At 40.9% G+C, this 23,546-nt stretch overlaps 1 protein-coding gene across 14 annotated transcripts in view; it reads right to left on the reverse strand.

The window, feature by feature from the left end:
• Window positions 1–23,327, reverse strand: part of TRIP12 (thyroid hormone receptor interactor 12) — a 79,805-nt gene extending 56,478 nt beyond the window's left edge. For 4 of the 14 annotated variants that reach the window (XM_071437585.1, XM_071437584.1, XM_071437583.1 and 1 more), the window contains exon 1: window positions 22,863–23,002. The gene's annotated coding sequence lies outside the window, so the exon portion shown is untranslated. Of the gene's footprint in view, window positions 1–14,089; window positions 14,195–14,238; window positions 14,308–22,624; window positions 22,647–22,862; window positions 23,014–23,216 lie in introns of those variants that run through there. The other 10 variants (XM_071437582.1, XM_071437574.1, XR_011680777.1 and 7 more) reach the window with 9 other exon arrangements.
• Between the last annotated feature and the right edge of the window lie 219 nt (window positions 23,328–23,546).

A 23,546-nucleotide genomic window follows, 5' to 3' on the forward strand; every position in this document is an offset into this window, starting at 1 on the left:
GCTGTTAGATGTTACTATTTTACCTTGTATTTGTATCTCTCCCCGTCATACTCTGCGTTTGTACCCCTTTCCCTCTCACCCCGGATTTGCATCCATTCCCCTTGGGAACCACTTCCCCTGCTCCCAGGAGGCCTTGCACCCGGACTGAATTCAAATGAGAGGCTGTGAGAACTATATGAACCCTCTCAAAACAACAAACCAGCACATAAACTTTGACTTTAACCCCCCAGAACCACACTAAGTCACCCACTCTTGACCAGAGCCGGATTCTGTCCTGTCACCATAACTTTGATAGGACCCAGCTTGGAGGATACCCCTGGGCTACGAGCCAATATTGCCTTCCTAAGGACTCTCGTGAGGACAGAAGCCCCAGCTCTGCCAAGAGACAAAGCTGCACTCCTCTTCCTCAGCGTCGTTCAGGCGGTGTGCGCGACCCCTGAGTTCCCCACCCAGAGCTGTCTTTAATAAAGGCCTTTTAAGGGAGCTGGTCTCCTGGCCCTATTTATCACAGACAGAACCTTTAGACAGGCCTTTTCTGCTTTTTGTGCTGTTAGTCAGGCTGGTTAGGAGGCTTGAGGTGCATGTAGGTTGGGATGAGACTCAGTGAGGAGAGGTGACCCAAACTGACCAAAGAGATACTACAGACCACATGACTTCATGCTCAGTGTATCAATTGGGAAGGAGGAAGGAGAGGACATTTAAAGTGATGGTGTTTGTTTCTCCTAAAGAAAGCTGAACACCTGCCCAACCATGGGAAGCAGTCAATTCTTTGTCTTGCTTGGCTTGTATGCATGGCTTTCGCTTTTCCCATCAGACTCTTTACCTCAACCCACAAGTTTTCCCATTTTTACCCTTCCAATTCCCTTTCCCATCCCACTGTAGGGGAGTGAGCAAGCAGCTGCCTGGTGCTTGGTTGCTGGCTGGGATTAAACCATGACACAGGGTTTAGCCAGACACTTGAAGTAGTCTGTGCTTAGAAGTTACGTAGCACAACATGCTGTCATACACACAGTACTTTCAGCTGTATAGAAGAATGAAATGACAACTGTTTTATCCTATAAGGCATCTGTCAAGTCAAAATGATGTCCAGAGCTATCTTCTATATTGATACCTCTCAACTTAACTGCATTTCTTATTGTGTACTTGTTACCACATGACTCCCAGTTTGCTTTTAAATATAATGCAGCTTCGCGACTCAGCTGTGACCTTTAACATCAAAATGCTAACTTAAGTCTCACTGCAAGCCACAAAATACCATGTGCCCAGTTAGTCCAGCAATGAAGAGACATTTTCACAACTGTGCCTTCCACATCCTAAAACAAGAGCAGAGCCCAGAGGTCCCTAAATCTCAGCTGTCCTCATTCAGACTTGTCCCTCTATCTCTGAGCTCACTCCAAGCACTTGGCTTTTTTCCCACTGTCAGCCAACATTCAAAAAAACTGTGCAGCTCAGCAGAGACCTGCCGAATGCACCAGTGCAGTCCTGCCAGATTTTAAAACAAGTTCCTCAACTACAATGATTCTTCCTCACACCCACAATAACAAAAAGCTACAACCCTCCATCAGACCTTCATGCTTCCACAATAGACAATGCTATTTTGGAATTTTTAAGCTCAGGTCCCCTTCTAGCATAAAGTTATCTGCACACAAGCCTTTTTAGTTAATGTTTCATAACTCCATATTCCTAGCTATGATGATGCCAAAGCATGGGTCTGCAGAGGTCCTCACCATCAGCAGACTCTTTAGAATGAGGATTAATTCCAAAGGCCAGCATTTCATATAAATCCACAACATATCTTTTGAAGCTATGTAACAACATTGCTATCTAGTGCTTATCTTTATTCTGCAGCATAGTATTTTTGAGTTTCAGCAAACACTATTTGATTACTATTTAAAGTCATCTTTGTTATTGCACAGGAAAGCAACCAGAATTCATTTCTGTAGACCTAACATACCCATTGCAAACACTATAGCTAATCTATGGCCAACATGTGGCTCAGAGCAGTTGTACAGGAACACAAGACAAAAAACACCTGTTACTTATAGTGAAGCCTTTACCTTTCTTCTTGTGGAAAAGCCAACAGGAAACAACTAACATGCTTCCAATGTTTTTGTAGCAAACTGGGAAAACTGAGACCTACACATGAAGCCTTTGCTTAGCATCCAAGTCACTCCCTGCAGGATACTAGGAGCTAATGTAGCTACCCTGACATGGGTTACTGAGAAAAAAAGACAATGACTAAACTAAAGAACACCAACACGCTCTAGGGCCACTACAGGGTAACATGGCAAATCAGTAACAATACCTGTAAAAATGAACTGAACTCTTCCACAAGGGCCTTCTTAATCTACTTGCATAAGCTCTAAAACTTGTTTAGGGTGTTTGTTTGGTTTGGATTTGTTCTGTTGTTTTAGGTGGTAGTTTTGTTTTGTTCTTGGTTTTGAAGTTCCTTGCAAAAATCCTGGTAATGCAAGAGGTTTTTTTTCAGACTCTTGCACTCTCCTGAACATTTCAGGATATGCCTCGCACCTCTGCCTACAATCCTCCATTATAATACTTGTTACCTGCTTCGAGTTGAGCTAAGTGCACTGGTCAGCATCCTTCCTCTCTCAGAGTTTAGCCCAAAAAACCTGGTGCCTTATTTAATGTTGCTGCAGCAATCCAGCTCCTAAAAATTGTACAGACTTACTGCCCTGAAGTCAGTATTAGGCAAAAGGAGGAGGGGAAGAAGGAAAAGACAGGAGGATGTTTATATACCTTGCAAGTTCAGAACATTTTCTTCCAGCAAGTTGCACATCTTGCCCGCCAGAACCCAGAGTTCAGTGTACATATCAGAAAATATTAAGCCTGAGAGTTCAAATATATATTCATTTACTTCAATGTAGACAACATTAATTTACATGATCAGCTGTTTCTGTGATAAATCTTGTCACTTAAGATAGAAACAACATTCTAAATATATAAGCATACAACACATTTAAGAGCTCAGACTTCAATTGTGACTAAACTGAAGAAATTACTGCCTACAGTTTTGTAACTGCTGAATTGTTTCAGATTTACATCATTTTCAACTGATCTCAGCTGCACCTCATTTTTGCTCACTGTTCACAAGGCTTTCCTCATTTACCTGCAGACATGCACACCTCTTTACTTGCCTTACAAGCAAGCACTTGCAAGTGCTCAATTACTACTTCTACTTCAATAGCTGACTTAAATTAAGATGACTTTTTAGTCCAAGGAGTTGCTTTAAACTCAGTCTTCTGCAGCTGGTTTTGACACAATATTCTCCCTTCCTATACTTTCCAAATTCAAGAGTTATCCACTCATCATTTTCCAAGTTGCCAAAAAAAAGAAAGAGAAAAGCTTCAGTAAAATATTCTTCCTAGATTCATTTACAGTGGAAGAGTTCTTTTTAATTCAGTTTCTCTGGAATCACTGGAGTGATTTCAATACGAAGAAAAAAAAAGTAAAATAAATCAGTCAAGGAACAGGAGTTATTCCCTGTTCCACTGACTTTACAACCAATAGCCATCAGAAAATTAAGGCAAACTTCAGGCCCTGCTACATTAGGAAGTCAGCTTTCCCTTTCCCAGACTTTGGAGAGGTCAGCCCTTGCCTACCCTTCCAGCCAAGAGAGTGGCAGTGCTGAAGGCCACCTTGACAGAACAGCAAAATGAGCGGCTAAGAGCCTGAAAGAATGTAACAACTACTCTGGAAACTACTGTTTCCAGACTGCATTTATGCATATATGTGTAATGACATAGCCTCTGTATGAAACAGGAAGGAAGAAAAGCAAAAAAGTCTACATTTGTAATCTCTTACTGCTAACTGGCAGTTCAAATACTCATTATCTGCAACCAGAAGATTTACAAGTCCCCACAGGTGGTAAGGACACTGAAAACACCTCTGAAAAGATGCACAGCACTACTTGCTAGAGGAATGCCCAGGCTATCAGGATTATGTGATCCAAAAGGTCATCCATGCCATGACCCCAAGCAAGCAAAGCAGCACATTTACCTACTGACTTCTGGCTACTGTCCTTCTGTGAGGAGTGGAAGATATGAGAAGTTTTGGTTAAGAAAATATCTAAAGACAAATATCACATATTTCAGTGTTGATAAGAACAGTTCTGTGACAATGACTGAGTTGCAGAAGCTGAATAGTCTCCCCTGCTTCAAGCAGGTCAATTGCATTTGAAGTCTGAGAGTGCAGAGACCTTTCATTGAACTTGATATGGGAAAAGAAAACTAAAGACTTCAGAAACCTGTAAGAAATGTAAAAACTTGTTCCATTAAGATTACAGAGAACTGACAGCCATCAAAACAATGGATTGGTCTTTATGCCACAGCCTGAACATCAGTAAGTCCTCCTGGGCTGTGGAAAAGTCATAGCAAATTAGCAAATGGGGCACTACTCAAAATTACTGAGAAGTACAGGTACCACTGGCAGCCAACAATACAACTAGCCTGTCAGCTGAAGAACCAAGAGAAACCTATGGATGGAGGGGAGGGCCACAAGTTGGCTAAAAACACTTAAAAGCTTAAGCACCTGCAGAAGTTAGACAGCAGAACCTTCCCACTCATCTGAATAGCTTAAAGGAACAAAAAACTTAAAGCTTGTACAGGATACAAGTGCAAGCTCAGGTATATCAGGTATGGTTGTACAACTGGTGTTCCTAGCTCATGGTATACAGGAATCCTGAGCTTCATTTCATTAGTGAATATTAAAAAAAATCACTGTATTTGTGCACTGAGAAATTAAATCCAGGTCTAAATCTTAACTGAACTCTAGCACAGTGGTTGAGAGGGCTACCTAACATTAGGACAGTAGAAGTCCTTACTCCTATAGTCCTTTTCTGTCTTCTGGAAAAACAGAAAATGCAGTCCAAGGAGAAAAACTAAGGAATGGAACAAATATAATGGTCTCTTGAGGACATCCCTCTTCAGTTCTGTCACATCACTGCTTTCTATCTCTTATGTTCATCAAGGGCTGAAATATTACAATTTGTGTCACTCTTTGGACTGCATTTTGGTTCCCAAAACAACACATGCATCATCTGATCCTCATCCAAAGGAGAAACTAGGGAAAATAGAAAGCATTTCATTTTTTTTCCTCTTGCTTCTCTGTAGCTTTACATTATGTATTGACAGTGTTGTCAACAGCTACTATTCCTCTTGTGCACAAGTAATAGAGTTAACTATAAAAATCTCCTGGAACATTTACTCACTACTTCATTCAAGGAATTTGCCCTTCTAAAAAAATTAAAATATTAAAGTTTTTCTCCTCCAAATAAACCAAATTTGATAGTTTTCCATGTCACCCTTCATAACATGTCCAAACTAATTCAGTGTAAGTTTTCCTCTACTATACAGTTTGACTTGAATTTATTAACAAAAGAAGAGAATGCTCTCACTGTGGCAGAGAGCCAGGACTCAAAGCTTCAAGAAAATATTTTTATGTTTACAAGACCTGTAGTTTCTCAGTCTAAATTCAGTGTTCTCTATTACTTTGGCTTTTTAACCAGCTAAACATGAAGTTCTGTTACATAATTCCATCAACTCTGCAGCAGTTAATTTTTTTGCTACTGAGATATAAAGATTATCAAAAGCATAAGAACCCAGAAACTCCTGAGTCAATCTATATAAAGAAATAGTCTGATCTGGATAGCTGCAAGCTAGCCAGAGACAGCTCAGCTTCAGAAGCAGCCCAGAGGTATTTAAGCCATGTCAGTAACACAAAAGATTTGTTAGACCACACAGAACAGACACACACAAACATAGCAAATTGTTTGCTGCAAAAACTGAATCACATTTCCTATCTTTATTGACAGAACTTTTTCCCTTTTAGCACAGCAATGGGAAACAAAAGAAAAGTGAGGAATAAATACATTCAAAGTTTCATCTGCTGTACACTTGTGTCACAGAGCAAAATTTTTCTGCCAAATCAGTCCTACAGCAAGAACTTGATTTCACCTCTACGGGACCTTTAAAAGCAATGTTACATACTGAGGAAGTCTACAGTATGAGACTCAGGATGTAATTCTGCTACCAAGTGTTCATGGAAGTGTAGCTTCAACTTGTAACAACAATGAAAATAATAGTTCTTCCCCTTTTTAAAAATCAAACAAAGGCAGTTCTCTCCAACAGAAAAGAATACATTTTCCAACAGCCAAATTCTGACCAAACCAAGCTGTTTGTATGTAAAGTGAACTGATGTGAATCCTTTGTTTCTTCCAGATTTTTAACTAAAAATCATCATAAACAATAGAAGTAAAATCTTACCTGATCTTCATTTTCAGACTCTAGAAACCCTTGTTTAGCTGTCATTACCAGCACAGTGGTTTAAGCTTTCACTAACAGCATAACAAAAAACATTAAAAAAACCAAAACAAACACAAAACCACAGTCTGGCAAGAATGAAGAAGACTCCACTCAGAAGACAGGAATTCACTTGAATGAAGAGCTTTATCTTCTGTGAGACAACATGAATCAAAGCACAGAATCCTTCATGAAGTACAGATCAGTGACACTGCCAGAAAAAAAGGCAAACTAGAAGCAGGTGGTCAAGCTAAGATCAAGTAAAAGAAAGTGTGGCAAAGTTGGGAAAAGGGGTACTTATTACCAGATTAAAAAAAAGAAAAAATTAGCTGTGTGTTTTATACAAATTTCAATTTAGTAGCTTATTTCAGTACTTTCTTGCAAGTGACCCAAGAAGTACTCAAAACCATCACCACCAATGCTTAATGCCCAGCTGCCTTTGAGCTGCATAGCTGCATTTACTCACAACACTGAGTCTGAATGCAGAACCTACTGCTCACACACCAAGCCTATTCCCTATTCTAATGCCATAGACCAGATGGTGCCTCATTTGCAGTTTGCCATTCACCTGCATCTGGCACACAAAGCCCTTAAGCAAAACCAAGTGCAAGAGCACAAGACAAATACTGATATGGTGCACAGCCATGTCCTACCTGCAGAGCCTGTTAGACAATACCTGTCCCAAGTTGCAGCATGGAAGGTTTTCTGAGACCTGCCAAATTCCCCACCAACTTTTGCCAAGGTGTCTTAAATTACTGAGAGACCTAGTGAGCTCAGTGACTAGTAAAACATGGTTTGGTCACCCAAAGTCTAAATTAACACAAGATGAATTAACACAAGATGATCTCTGCAATCTCCTAAACAACTAGAAGGGTACAGACAAAAACAAAAACAAACAAAACCAACAACAACAACAAGCCAAGAACTTTAATCAGCCACTGGACTGAAGAAATTCAGAGACTAGATGTCAAAGCAATTACTGCTGGAAAAAGAAACACAAAAACCAGTTGACTTGTAGATGTGGATTAAAAAAGTACCACAGATGAGCTCAGGACCACAGGTCTAAGTGTACTATAAAAACAAGGTAAAGAAGCAGAAGACTGGGTCCTCATTTTCATAACACTCTGCTTCAGCTCTAAACCAGCCTACAAATTTGTTCAGTAATAGCAGTGTGCCTTTAAAGAGGAAAACTACAAAGCTAAAAACAAAAATTTCAAAAAATAAGTTATGCTTCCAAGGCCACATAGAAGGTACTCATCTGTCTTCTACTCACCTAGAACGGGTCCTCAGATTTTTTCATCTTCAAAATATAATTTAGACAAGTTTGGGAGAAATCAGGAGGATTTCAGGAGTTTTCGTGTTGTTTTTCTAATCACTGATGTCTAGCACTGATTCAGACTAATGCCCACTGAGGCTTCCCTTCCCACACTGACTCAAGCAGGTTATGTTGTTCCCCTGAACAGAGCCTGCATCCAAATGCTACACAGAAAAGGCAATAGGCCTAATGCATAGCAAGAGCCCTACGCCACATGACACAAGCTGGGAAATGGTTTAATTGCAGTCATTGAGGAAGAAATCCAATTAAACAGGTTAAGTTTCCGGCTTCCTCAGCACTGGATCTGCATATGGATCTTTTGCTATCACAAGAACACTGTAACAACAAACAAAGGGATTAAAACACATTTAAATTTTCTAAACTGGGCAGTGCTTGGAACCAGCAGCTTCTTGGAATTGTGTGCCAGAGACATATTCTGTCAACCACAGAAAAATTTATACATTTACATTTTATCTTAGAGTGATGTAATTAGGAGCAAGCTCCAATACACATACCACATTACTGACACAGGCACAATTAAAGACATTTACCTTGTATGAAATCATGAAGCAAACTGCCTACCAAATATCTGTATAAACAGAAGTTCTGTGTAAAGCTGAGCAAAACAAAGTCACAACGCAAGAAACACCTGTTAACACTAAGGATTAAGCTGTCTTTAAACTGATCCTATGAATTGTAAGATGATGACTTTACAGTGTTCAGAGCTATTCTTTCATGTTAAATACAGGTAACAATATACAATATATGTCCCACAATTGTATTTAAGGAAGGTTCACTCTTTTACAGTCATGGAAAAAGTTGTCAGAAGCCAGAGCTTTATAAAGGAAATTAACAAATTTATGGCACGCTTTTTTGACAAGTGTCTACTACACTCTGCACATTTACACCTTCTCAGTGCTCCACAAATAAAACAAGAGAATGCTGTGGTAACACAGCACTGTACATGATGCTGACCTTGAGCAAAACTAATATTAGAGCTCTCAAGAGCTTTTTAGCAGGATGCTAGATTTAGTCTTAGTTTTAAGCCAGACAAGAATTCAACTTCACCAAATACACATTAAGAAAGTCCGCTACAAATTCCTCTCCTCCTTCCCTTATGTGCAAGTACCACTAGGACATTTTTCTGCTTTACCTCACCAATGATTTTTACTTCATCTTTCCCAGGCTACCCACACACTTGCCTTGAACAAGAACAACTGTAACTATGCCCATATGTTACAGTTCACAAGACTAAGAAGTTAACACTAATGAGGTGTTTTTCCTAGGGTCCTGGCATAGCCAGGTTTGTCAAAGTCTGAATTTCCTGTCAATAGTCAATCGCTTCAGGGCTGGAAGAAAGGCTCCTTACTTTCTGACAACAAAATGTTCCAATTGGTACTGCCTAAATCTGTTCAAGGCATTTTGTTAACTTCTGATGAATACAGAACACATAATAGAAGAACAATCTCTTCACCATCCTGAGACACTCATAAAAGAACAAGCAGAGCTGTAAGTTTTCTATAGCTTGATCAAAATTATTTAAGAAGATATTACAATAGCTGGTCTGATAAGCCTTTGCTCTTGCAATTTGCTCTGTGACCTGATCAGAACACTCAGAGTCGTCTTCTATGCTGGTGACCTTTCATCCAAAACTAATGATTAACTATGCTTTATGAGCAAAACCTAGAACCTACTGCCCTGCAAAACAACACATTACTTTTGGTCTTGTCTAGGACTGAAAAAGAATCGGGTGAGGAAGAGAGGAAAAGAAGACAGTGTTTCTCCCCAGTGCTTTGTGCATACATCAATGATATAAGCAAAGCAACGCATCCATCTTGCTCCACTCCTAAAATACATTTTTGTACACATGAAAATAACCCCATACTGGTAATATGACCCAGAATTGGAGGCAGAGTTCACTCAACTCCCATGCAAGATCTTTTGTGTTTCTGGTTTGTTTTCATGGTTTGGGTTTTTTTCTTTAAAGAATACCCATAAGACACTGCAAAACTACTCCACATCATCCTCCTTCCTCTTATCCTCTTATAAGCCATTTGATAAAATGCACTAGTAAGGAAGACAAACAAAAGGGTATTTAACTGGAGAGGGCAGCTTCATCATGGTGCAAGATAAAATAACTCTTCACAACACTTCAGTAAAAACATACAGGGAATGGAGTGGCTTCAGGGAAAGATAAAAGAAAGAATATGAAGTAGATAGGCTTGTAAAGAAGGACAGAAAATATCTGGAAGTGAGCCAGTTGCTTCCTTCCCCTTTGCCCAGCAGAAGAGTGTGCCCAGTTTCTTCCCTCCCCTCTGCACAGTATCCTACATATGACAGGTAAAATACACCTATTTCCTAAAGGCTGCAGCCTCTTACTCTTCAATCTGTTTTGCAAACCAAAGACACTCGGGAGCATGCACATCCCCATGCCCCATATGATTAATGAGCAAAAAAGCATTCTAGTAATCCTAAGATCTTTAACATCTTCATTTCCCAATGTAAAGTCTTGGAAATACATCTTGTCTCCCATCAACTACTGGGATGAGGTGCTAAGGAGAGCACCTCAACCCCTATCAGCTACAAAAGATGCCAAATTATTGCACAGACTTTGGGTCTTTATTCTATACTTTTCAAAATTTATCTGTATGTTTACTTTTATTTAAAGGCTCCCCCGACAGACCAGTTTTGGGACACAGACATCGTGTACTGCTATTTGGAAACAGCCTGATCTGTCCAACACAAACTTATTCCACATAATTGAAAGCTGATGAAAACACAGCTCTCCAAACATGTAGTTATCTATGAAAAACTAATTGAAACTATTTCCTATTAAATGTCTATTTTGGTAAAAAGCGGAGGATATAAAGCATCTAACATTGAATTTTCACAACAGAATTCTAGAGTCATTTTTTCCTATATCAAGGGCAGAATAGACCACTAGCATATTACTAATATGGTAGTATTTATTATATTAAACAGTTGCATGATAAGAGCCTGAAAGTTTCAGAAGTGCTTTTTCATTTTTAAAGAAAACATTTCAGATGTGGCATCATAGTCTGAGTTTTATAATGGATACTTTTTAAATTAGAATGACAGCATAAATATTCTGTACATATTCAAGTACAACAGACATTCTGAGCCAAACACCTACTTGTTTTTTGGGGTTTTTTGTAACTCCATTAATTCTAAGCTTAGTGGTGATTACACTTCCTTATACTCTTCATACAATATTTAACTCACTACTGAAGTTACAGCACAGACTAAGGAGAGAAAACAAACAGGCCAGACTTGAGGGCATTAGAGCTGTGAATCTGCACTATGCAGTTGCTCAGCTGAGCTCCATTATATCTCCCAAAGAATACCAAGTACTGATGGAAGCTAAAAATCCCAACTACATTTCTTGGAAGACATCCTAGTGAGTATGGTCACCCAGATAAAATAGGAAGTCAAGTTGGTTGCTCTAATCCAAACCTACATGGAAGTCTTGTGTACTATACAGAAGGTAATTTCCAACTATTACATGTATTTATCCGAAGTTCCACACACCTCAGAGGGTATGGGGATAGAGTACAATCATAAGCTTCACTATTATGCCAGTGCAGACCATTTTCATGTTAAAATTCAGCACATTAAACTCAAGGAATTGGTCAAAAATATAGATTGCATCTGTACAAGTTGACATAGACAATTTAAAACCTGACATTTTGATCTATCACCAGTTGTCACAAGTTAAACTTTTCAAATTCTGATGAAGCAACTTGAAATTACATCAGCTTCTCCTCTATTCTCCCACCACAAACACTACTCCAGTCTATTGAAGCACAAAGAACAAAACAGTTTAAATGATAGCCAGTCACAAATTTGTATTTTCAAGTTACACCCACTTCAAAGCTGGGCTACTAACCTTTCCAAAAATAGAGCAAACACACCCCAAGAATAAATGAATTTCTAATTTGTTGTCATAACCTGGAATACTATTAAGTAGTAACAAACTACCTTGCTTTTGGATGCATCTAAGCTAAACTTAGACATTTAAATCACTATATTCTGCCACAGGCTGAGCTGCTGCTTTTAGCTGCCACAGGTCTGGGCTTGCACTAGTCACATCCTGCATTTGATGTTGTCAACAGAAAGCCCAACTCCTTATCAAGTAGGCTTTTGAACCAGGTAGGTCATCTACCTAAAGCAAGGATAGGGGTTCACAAGCCCCAGCTCAGCAGTGTCTCACAGGGTTAGGTGAAAATTTGAGGAAATACAGTAGCTTGCATCTCCTCTACTTGTCACACTCAGTGATCTCTGAGCAGCATTCCTGAATCCATGGGCACAAAACTGAGTTTTTGAATTCCTTGACTCAGTTATTCAAGGCTCAGGCATGGCAGGTTAACATCTTTAGAATGCCTGGTATATGACAGGTATATGGCAGGTTAACATCTTTATAATGCCTGAAAACCATCTCTCCTGGTACAGATGTAACATTTATGACAACACAGCTAAAATCAGTGGTATGAAAACTGAACACTTGTACATACTTCTGCACTTCACTTTTTCCCTTCAGGTTAGCCTTTAGCTGGCAACTAGGTATTTTACACAAAAATCAGGTATTTAAAGTCCTCCAGCCTAAAGCAGTACAAAAAACACAGTAAGGAAGAATTGTCTCTTTGCTTTTAAAAAATAAATTACTATTTAAAGAGATACCCTCAGTGCTGACTGTACTTCCTTTGAATAGGCCTTCTCCTTTGCTGAGAGACAAAGTCTATTTTTTTCAAGTACTTTACACAGGACAACCTACCTTCCTTCCCTATGTCAGTAGTGCTGTGACATTATATTTGCTTACTCCATGAATTTATGCAGATAGACATTCTCATTGAACCAAAGTTTCAAAGTTTAGCAAAATGTTCTCTGATGAGGACCACAGCTGCCACCTGGTAGGCTTCAAAGCTGTGTTACAGCAAACACACTCAAGTAAGAATATTCTACCATTCAGATACAGTAGACTTAAAATATTCAGTTACTCTGAATGCACAAAGGCCCAAGGTTTTGAAAAACAACTGGAAAATAGTGTCTCTGTACGCTGTGAGTGCTTAAACATTTTTAACACTTGAAGGCAGGCAATAATGTTCAACTTGTAATGCTATTAAATCTTGAAATCATACTTCAGTAATGACAGAACATCAACAGACTCCAGAAGCAAAAGATTTTGGTTTCTGACAGCAGAACTCTGGACACCTGTTACTGTTTCCTGGCTCACAGAAGAGAGGTCATTTATATTTTATTTCTGTTTTGTTAAACCCAAGACTATTTAGATTGCTTTTAAATAGCATCCAAACAGATTGCCTCATTGCACAAATTGAACAGAAAGTGTTTGTAATGATAGAAGACTATTACCCATAGAAGAAAAGCATGAACTAAGATGAAAGCTTTGTTATTATTATAGCCTTGCTTATTTACAAATAATTACACAGGTGATATGCTTATCTAAACACAGAGCTCTTCCCTTAAAACTCCCCTTTTTCCAAAATTATCAAAACTTGCAAGTCCCCTTTTCTCTCCTCTGTCCCTCTCCCAAAATAGTAAGGATATAACCAAATATGGAACAGTAAATGATTTTAAAGAGACACTTGCAATGCTATGAAGTACAATATTACCACTCGATATGGAGATGCTGTACTTCAGTACTGAACCCAAAAAGCATTTTCTGTAAGCCAAACCCTGTCACAGCATGTTCCAGTTCCTCCCAGAGTGATGCAGGAGGGGAATGGGAGAGGAGGTGTGGAAGAGGAACCAATGCTTAGGTGTATGCACCACTACCAAGAAACTGAGAATTCTCTGTGCTTATCTGAAATACTCTACCCCATCACAGTGGGCCTTTGTCAAGAGACATGAATTCCAGCCAAAAACCAGAAGGGTGATCTTAAAGAAGTTAACTAATAAAACCTGTATTATTTAGCCTGGCAACAAGGTTGTAAATACTTTCAGTAAGTGCTAATACTAAAACATCAACAGAAGAAAATAAAGAGAGGATAGTATTAACACAGTTAGCAGGCAAACAGTTAAGAGAAATTTTCAGGCTGGAAACTAGATGATCCTAAATTTTCAGACATGACATGCTGAAAGAATATCCCAGGAGGACTAAAGAATTAAAAAGGCAAGTATGACATTGTCCTTACAGACAACTACTGAGTTCTGTTGTCCTACTATGGCCACCAGAGAGAGGAGATGCTCATGTGCTGAGGTATAAAAATCTCTTTCAAGGCTCAGTTCCTACAAAACGCTAGTACCCCCCTTTGGACCTTTTGGCTAAGGAAGTAACTAGAACACCATTCTTGCTATAATAACAGGCATCCTCTTTCTCAGAACGTGTAAGAAGTTAGAGAAGACACTGCAAAGAAGCCAACACCTCTATTATCTACAATTTGAGAAGCTTTTCCTGTCTTTCTTGTCCCATTGTACCTACCACTGAAGCTCTGTTATGACTGAAGAGAGAAAACTTGTCCCCACACCTTCTCCTGGCAAAGAGGAGGGGAGGCAGAAGACAGCCCTCCACAAAGCAAGTTACTGCAGTAAGCAGCAAGTTCTAGGATTTAAAAATAAAAAACCACAAACCATACACCACACTTTTGGATAGGGTTAGTCTGTGCAGAGGTTGTTTATCCAGCTTGATCCTTCTATTGCTGTGTCACTCTGTGCCCATATGTTCATGTTTGATATCTGCCACATGGAAGGGGGGGGGGCGGGGGGAGGGGGGAGGAAACTTGCCAAAGTTAATATATTCCAAAAACCAAACCAGTTATTCCATTTGTGGAAAGAGCTTCATGTAGAACTAGCAGACAGAAAACATAGGAGTCCTATGAAAGTGCTGAGAAATATTGTAACTGAGTTGCTAACATTCAACTCAAATGATGTTTCAGAGTGGGTTACACAACAGAGAGTCAAAATACTAATTGAACTCTGCTGTTAGATCAATTAGCACTATCACCTGTTATCTGGTTTTGATTTGCCATCTTACTGAGCTGACTTTCCAAGTAGCCTGACATCATCTTGCTGAAGAAAAACAATATTGCAAATCTGGGAGTCTAAGGAAGAAACCATTTCTTTGCTGAAGGGGAACAGCTTTTAAATTAAAACACACTACACAATTTGGAAATGCAGAGCAATCTACAGGTCTTACTTGTGATAAAAGTTTTTAAGATGCTCAAACACCACTAAAATAGGATTTAAATTATTTCAATTAAAATTAGTTAATTAAAATAATAGGACAGATGAGTCCTAACAGGGTTTCCAGTAATAGCAAGGTAGATGTGAAACCAATGAACAGACACCACAAACAGAAGCAACACTAGTTTAGCACAGGCAGACTGCTGAGAACAGGCTGAGGGAGTGTTCCTGATAACACTACAGGTACTACCAGCAAGAATCAGTTTTCATTAAAGTGTGAGATATCAATCTGATATAAACCCAAGATTTCATATTAATAAAATAAACTAATGAAGAAGTTTGGAAAAACAGATGATAAAATTGTTTATCCATTGACTTGTTACTTAATAGGAATCTACTTTATTTAAACTACAAGAAGAGTTTTAACAGCTTTTGGCCAAGTCTGTGACAGAGGAAAAGCAGGGAATACACTTTACTCCAGGCAACCTCTGGAAGCCATGAAGCATAGCAACAAGTATGGTCACTGCATTGTAGTTTGAAAGCGACAGATTGAGATTACAGGCCAGCACTGTAGTGGAGTCTCACAGGCAACTTTACATTTAGTTTAAGTGTAGTCCCAAAAATTAACTCATCACTACATTCCTATTTACCCCCAGTTTTTAATGATAAAGTTCTCAGGTTCTAGCTTACTTGAGTTCTTCTCCATAAAGCACAATAAAGTTGGAATTTTCAGTGCTCATTCTGTTCCAACTCTGGTTTGATTTGGATAATACATCAAGAACCTTTGAACTATTAAAAAAAAAAAAGTATGGCCATAGTGCTCAAATATGTCAACATTAACCACAGGCATTTAAGGTACCATTCCTTCACATCCTAAATTTCACATTTCCTCTTCACAGCTAATCTGAAGAGAGCTCACTCTCTACCCACTCCATGGAGCATTTAAATGTGCAGACTGAGGTGTGCAATGGCATTTCCCTTAACACACTTCTTCCAATTCTAGTTACAAAGTGCTGGTCAAAGTTCTGAGGGGCTGTCAAGAGTCAGGTATCCAGCATGGCTATGTTCATTTGCAAGTCTACAAATATACAGCAGAACTATATCAATTTAAAAACTGCCATGGAGGAAGTTTGACAAACACGTATTTCCTATCTTACTTCTGGCAAAGGAACGTATCTCTTCTTCTGCCAAGCTTCTTGTAACTGAGTAAGGGAGTGAAACTAACTTCTTTACTCCACAATTTTATGGTATAATCCAAATCTTAATTTTTATTAACAGTCTTTTATTGTAAACTATGATCTGCTAAGTATAAAAGGCAGATTATTACCAGAGTAAGATATGGCAGCATCCATTATCATCATATGAACTTGAAAAACACTGTAGAATAGACTGCAGCACATCTTTAAAGTACAAGCTGCAACACTTGAATTTGTGGCCTAAAGTTTGCCGAAGTTATGCAGCTTCCATCCCCTTCATTAAATGAGATTCAGCTGAAATTGTGTTTTCTCCAGCTGTTTAACTTAAAGATCTCATATGTACCTACCTAGCTATGTAGCTGCTTCTCAGGTGCTGTTCTCTCAGGCTTATTGACACAGCTTATGACTGTCTGCTGTCCTTGTTCAGCTGAGTGATTTCCTACCTTCCCCTCACCCCTGTACAATGGGCGAGTTCATCAAGCCATCACACCTGAAACAACTGCAAAGCTCAAGACAAGTGAGGTTTTAAGGAGAAATTACAGTTTGCAGTCAGTCAGTTGATTATAAATAAAGTGTATCCCCAAAATAAAGAGGAAGAAAACACTCACTCTCTAAGGAAGGCAGAGTTCCAAGTTTAAATTCAGCATACAGCCTATTAACATGCGCCCTCAGTTACTTTCTCCATTTGTCCTCTTTAAATGCACAGCCACATCTCACCTGTGATCAGAAGATTCAGTTACACTGCACACACCTTCCAGGACACTCCCTACACTGAATAAGCTAATTACATAAGGGATTTGACAATTAGAAGACACAGAACATTATTAACTTGGATAAGATGCCATCCTCTAGCCCTTACATTAACCACATCTTACAATATTACCTTGTCCAAAAACACTCATCTACCACATATTCCACAAAGGCATATATAGCATAGAGAGAGCTTCTCCTCACTAACTGCAGGAGGTAAAGTAAGCAACTAATCATTATACCAGTATCAAGGACATGTAATTCAAGTCCCTTGATGAGTGGGTGGGATGCAGGTGTGTGTTTTTCCTTTTCTTTAGGGCTGGAGGGAAGGGGGAGGAGGGCAGGCATGGGGGATACTGGAGTCCTCCCTGACTAGCATTACTACGCATTGTTTCCATCTTTTCTTTTTAGGTGCCTCAACTCATTTATGTTGCTCCTGATCCTAGAAAAACTCCATGTTTTCAACTCAGAAGATACAATACAAGAGTGCATTTTTTTATTTCCTTGCTTATTTACCTGTACTTTTACATCTAAACAGTCTTGGACTAGAGCAGAGGTACAGAACAGACTTCAAGCACATAAAAGCCCACACACAGCAAGATCATTTCTCCTGCCCAGAGCTGCTAAGACAAACTATCACAAGCTCAAAGTAAGACAGAAAAGGAGAAAAATGAGGGAGAACAGAAAAGAAAACACAGCTAAATCTACACCTAGTTACCTAGGGGCATGAGTTTGTCACAGACCTATTTTTCCTAATAGTTTTACTATCAAAAGCTACACCTGAAAATCAAGGTAAAAACTTAGCTATTGCTCTGCATTAACAAAAACTGGTATTAACCATGCTTCAAACAGCCAGCCACAAAACTGACAGGTGCACACTGTCAGTATTAACTCTAATGCCCATCTCAGGGCTTGACAGCCTCCTGAAAGTTTAACACTTTTGTTCCCAAAAACACATACATACCTCAGAAAACAAAGAACATATTTGTATTCTTTTATTTCCAGCTTTACAAAAGTCTAGCAACTATGTGCCCTTCTTTACATTAAGTTTAATTATTTGGACTTCATGAAACACAACACAAGTTGTCAGCAACAAGTTGCTCTGAAAGCAGAATAAACATGAAATATACCTTGCCTTTCAGATCTTAAAAAACCCATCTTATTCAAAAAGTACCAGGGACCTCAGCTTCCAATTTCAAACACCAAATTGCTCCCTACAACTCAAGGTTCAAATGCCAGAAGATGACTCAGGCCCTTTCATACCTTTCATGAAGGTCAGATCTTTGCAGTTCAGCATGTGCACTTGCTTGTGGACACCATCAAAGCAAATCATATAGAAAACACTCAAGAAAATGGGAATTTTCCCCCTCCAGTCCATAAGCCAGCATAGTATTACTACACACTGATAGAATCATTCCAGTTTCTTCTCCAAGAATACCTTTGTATGTTTGTAAGGTTTGAGTATTTTTCTCCTTTGTTATCACTGAAGAAAATGGACCCCTTTTTAGCAGGCTGTAACCAATTAAAAACTACTCAAGGGTATAAGAAGTCAAATGTGAGAAGGGCCAAGTAACTTCCTGAGGTTTCCTAACAGGCCTGTATGAGTCCTTACAAGAGAGGCTCTTCTGGAGCAACTGAGGGCAACCATGGCTTGAACATCATTGCTAGTATTTCTCATGCATCTTTAATATTGAAGTCCAATATTAAACTATCATTATTAACTTTTTTGATAATACACCTAAATTTTCCATTTCTCCCATATGAAAACAATATTTCCATTTTTCCCTACAGAGTTGACCACCTACTGCTCTCAGGGCAGTTTGCTGCCATATTTGTACCAAGTACCTTCCTGAGTCAAGTTAGACTGGCAACAGTCAGTACCTTGCAAGACAAGCATCATCACAGACAAGGAGAGTAAAGAGATTGGTTCTGTGTGCTTGAACCCTGGCTGCCAGACAGAACTGAAGGAGAATATGCATATTTACACAGTTGGACTCTACCAACTTGATGGCAGGATTAGGAGAACAATTGCTCCTCAAACTCAACTTCATACTAAAGCAACCATTGCTGGAATCTGAAAGCAGGCAGGAGAAGCCAGTTGACTTAGCACTGTCCTCCTCAGACACTGTACATTTGATAGGTACCTAAAATTTCTTTGTTTGCAGAAGATAACTTTAAAACATGAATTCAGCAATTATTTTATTAAAAAAAGAGATCCTGAGACAAGTGGCTACATATAAGCATTTCTGTCATTACTGCTTATCACTCTGAACTCTGAAAATAGTTTTGCTCCTTGAGAAGCACTTTATTTCATATAAATTGAAAAAAAAAATACATCAGTAGGAAAAAAAGTTAATATGACTTTTTTGCAATTACCAACTTCATGTCCTATGTTAAAACTGATCTATGGAAACACTCAGAAAGAAGTTGCTTCATATACTACCATAAATCTGTTGTGATACTATGTAGTGATTAAAATATTAAGAACACATTTAAAATATTACTTCTTCAGAAAACTAAGCATACTCACCCAAAATTAACATGTTACTCTATCAAAAAAAAATCCACTGTGGTACTACTTTCAGTCACTACTGAATGGGGCAGTGACACCTTGATGAAAAGAGTGTAACAGAGTCAACAAAGTGCTTTACACAGAGTGTTACGAGTTTGACAGGTGATGAACAGGACACTGATCACCCAACAGGCCAATGGGAGATCCCAGAAACATCCTGGGTTAAGTTTTTGCCAAAGCCCTAGTTAACCATGTTGTACAACTTCAGTATTTAATTATACTTTGTCACAAAAATTTAGCCTCAGTGTGACAAAAGACAGATCCATGACCAAAAGTGTTCTACATGATGCTTACCAAGTAGTTTATTAGAAAACATAGCACATAGCAGGGCCTACAACTACAAGATTAACACAGATAGCTGTGAAATTCATTTAGCTGCAAATTAGGTACAAACATGTAGTTTACTTACTAACTTTTCCTACTCCTGCTTCAGCTTCATCACTTAGAAACAAAAGGAATTTAGTCAGGTTATGCTTCTGGACTGCTGCAGGTAAGTAACTGTACTAATCAGTGATGTAAGGATCCACATGGAAATTGATCGTGTCTCCACTGGTGGCATTAAAGACAAATCATCTTATTTTTGCTATGCTGCTGCAGAAGGAATAGTGTTGTTGTCACCTATAGCTTTAGGCCTCAAATTTAGGAATGATTTTATAAGAAAAAGTTTTCATTACAGTTTTTTCCTGTTATATCTACATTCTGGGTTTAAAGACAGTCAAAGTACAACACAAAAAGGAAAACTAAAAATAATTTTAAAAAACCCACAAAAACTTGTGCATGATTCCTGATTAGGAATGACAGCTTTGATTATTTATTTACTGGGAAGATGCAGAATATTTCCCCTAATGGTCACTTTGACCTGAAAAACTTTTGCAAGACATCAAAAGACTCCATTTTCATAAGCACTTACTCAACAGGTTGGCACTCCTACTGAAGTAGATCTGCTATATTAATAAGCAGTAATGTCACACTGAGGATGACCTACTATCTTTCTACTAACAGCTAAGACATGTTTAAGTTCCTACCTATGCAACCATCTGGAGACTGAAGTCTTAAAGGTTGTTAGCTCAAGTTTACTACTCATTTTTCTCAGAAAAACCCTAAGGGAAAAAAAATCTGATTACCTCTATTTCTTACACAACAATAAGACACACCAAACAATAAAACTTAAAAACACCTTTGCATTTAAGATCAAAAGAACTGAGCTGCTCACAATCAGCTGCATTTTAGAAATACAGAAACAACTACAAGTTAAAAACATGTATATTACCAAAAACTTTAGGCATAGTTTTCAGAATTTGTTCACCAGGCCTCTGTTTTAAATTTCTTAGTTCAGATACAACATATTTTGTTAAAATATCAGCTGCAAAAACTGCAATACAAGTATTTCCATAAATACATTTAACTCCTGTTGATATTTAAGTAGACTACCAAAAAATAGAAAGATATAGTTATTTTTCCAGCACCTTCATGTCCATTACGGATATTTTTGCATACATAAAATATAACTTGCTTAAAAACTTAGAGCTTAACAAAAACCTTAATAAATCTCAGAAACCTCAGAAATCAAATACCAAAAAATTTTTCTTAAAAAAATTTAAAATTTAAAAAAAACACCCCAACCCAAACCAGAACCCCAACTCTGTACAATTAGAACTCTAGTTCTGAGAGCAGAAGAGGGAGAACTGAAGAGACTACACCAGAGATAAACAGAAATAATCACAGGAATGCTTGATAGCTTTTAAAGTCTTACAAAAGTATATCCACAGTGTCAGTTCCCACAAGAAAATCTTGAAAAATTTATTTAAGTGCTCAGAATTCCTCTTCTTTCTCATTATGATACATGTACTTCAAATTTATCAGCTGGTTACTACTCAATTCCTCTTTATGGCAGCCTTTAAAGCACCAGGAAGCTCAAAATTCATATTACACACAACAAAACAGTGGAAGTTAGTCCGAGTTCAGTTTTGCATTACACTGTTAGAAGCTCTGAATCAGTATTATTTCTGCTGAAGAAGGCAGGAAGAAAAGAAAACAACCTGAACTCTTTCTAGAGGAAAAAAAGAATTTAAAATAAAAATTATTACTGGATTGCTACACGTAATAAAAACACTCCCAAAACAAACTACACACTCTCTGAAAGCGTTCCTAAGTTCTATGCCAGACTTACAGAATAAATTTAGGCCAGTACCAAGCACTCATTTCTTCCCCGTGTGTAAATGCGACACAATCAGGCCTCACATGCAGGCCTCTCTCTCCAACACAGGCAGGACCTTTGTTCGATACGTCGATGTTTTTCCCCCAAAGCCCTTGACATAACTTTCCATTCTTTCCCCTATTATTTTCCGGTTCCCCGTCTAGACTTTGGGACTGCCGAGCCGAGCAAACCCCCGCCTGCCGGAGAGCCCGAGCACTCGGAAGGGGGAAGGGGGAACAATAAAAAAGTTGGACACAGGAAGACAGGCCTGCAGGTCTGGCGAGAGCCCCGGCCTCGGTTCCTTCCCTTGCCCGGATCCCCGGGGCAGCAGCCGGGGTCCCAGCGCCACCAGCCCCCTCAAACTTGTGCCACGACCCAGCCCCCCGGGAGAAGGGAAGGAGGAAGAGCCAGGCAGGAAAGGCAGAACCCAGCGTTTGATCAGCCTCCAAGTACGACGCATTATGCAAGCAAACGCAAGGACCAGGCAACTTGCTTCTTGACTGAAAACAAGAAAAACATCAGCTCGAAAACATTTAGCTGCGAAAATAATCCCTTTCGTGGGCAGCCAGCTTTGTGACTCCGACCCCACGGGCGCCTCCGTTTTCTGCCCACCTTCTTCCTCCCCCCAAAAAAGCTTGTGAAATATGGACGTCGGCCGATTGTTTAGCATTTTACCGAGCTGGGCAGCAGGGAAAGAAAAAAGAAATTGCTATTTTTTCCTTGAAGATATTCCCTAGCTTCTTTAGAGGGGAACAAAAAAATAAAAGGGGGGGGTCGGAAAGAAAGGACCACTAAGGAAAAGGGGGCCAAGCGGAGTGGGGGAGGGAAGACAGGGAAGGGCATCGAAATCGGCACGGCAGTGTCAACACTGACACTGCCCTTTTGTATCAGCAGCCACATAGGGCCCGCCGAGGGGCGGCCGCGCTGCCGCCCCCCTCCCCGCCAGGCGGCCCGGGAGAGGCCAGGTGGCCCCCGGCACCCCTGCCCGGGGTGGGGGGGCGAGGGATATCCCTGCAGCGGGCTCGGGGACCGCCTGGCCATTTTGTCAGCTCCGTTTCCACCCCTTCCCTGCACAGCGAGGGCCCCATTCCACCCCTCCGGGCCGCCCCATACACTCACCAGCACGGCGCCGCGTCGTTCCCAGCTCCCATTCGCCCCCCCACCCCCATCCGCAACAATGCTCCGGGATGGCGCCGCTCCCCTCCCCCTGCCCCGGGCCGCCAGGAAGGGCAGCTCGGCTAATGCCAGGATGACACAACAGGCCCGGCCCGGAGTCGCCGAGGGGCCCAGCGAGCGCCCCGTCGCCCCGCGCCCGCCTCCCCGGCGCCCCCCGACCGAGCGGAGGGGCCCCGGGTACCTAGTTTGTCCCGGTGCGGCCTCCGCAGACGCTCCGTGCCTCCCTCCTCCCGGCAGCAGCCGCCTCGCTTCCCTTCAATTATCAGCTGAAGCCGCAGCACCGAGCGACGCCTCGTCCGCCGCCTCCGCCGCCGAACCCCTTCCAGCGGCGCGAGGGGGAGGCCGCGGGACTACTTTCTCCTGGCGCCGGGGCCCCGCCGGGGCCCGCGCGCGCCCCGGGCCGGCGGGCGGCCCCTGCCCCGGCTGCCGCACCCCGCGCAGCCCCCGCCGCGGCCCGGAGCGCGGCCCGCTCGCTGCGCTCGGCGGAGCCGCTGGCGGCGGTCGGTAGTCGGTATCCCTCCGCCGGGGTCGTCACCTCGGGTCCGCGGGAATGTCCCCCCTCGGGGCGGCCAGGGGGCGGCCGGGGCGCGGGTCGGTGGTGGCACCGGCGGCGGGGGTCAGACCCTGCCCGGCACCGCGGGGCCGCCGCGGCTGCTCCTTTAAGAGGGGGCCGGGCTAGCGGTGACCCCGCGCGATGTCCGCCCCTTCCTGGTTGCCATGGAGACCGCCCGCCGGCGTCCCAAAATGGCGGCGGCGGAGCCGCGCGGGGCCGCTGCTCTCTCCGCCGCCCTGGAAGGAAGGAAAGAAGGAAGGAAGGCAGACTGACCGGCAGCCTGAGGCGGCACCGGCTTTAGCCAGGGCTTGT

The sequence above is a fragment of the Agelaius tricolor genome, unplaced genomic scaffold, assembly GCF_023055355.1.
Source record: "Agelaius tricolor isolate 1412-34295 unplaced genomic scaffold, bAgeTri1.0.p SCAF_12, whole genome shotgun sequence".
Classification (NCBI taxonomy): domain Eukaryota; kingdom Metazoa; phylum Chordata; class Aves; order Passeriformes; family Icteridae; genus Agelaius; species Agelaius tricolor.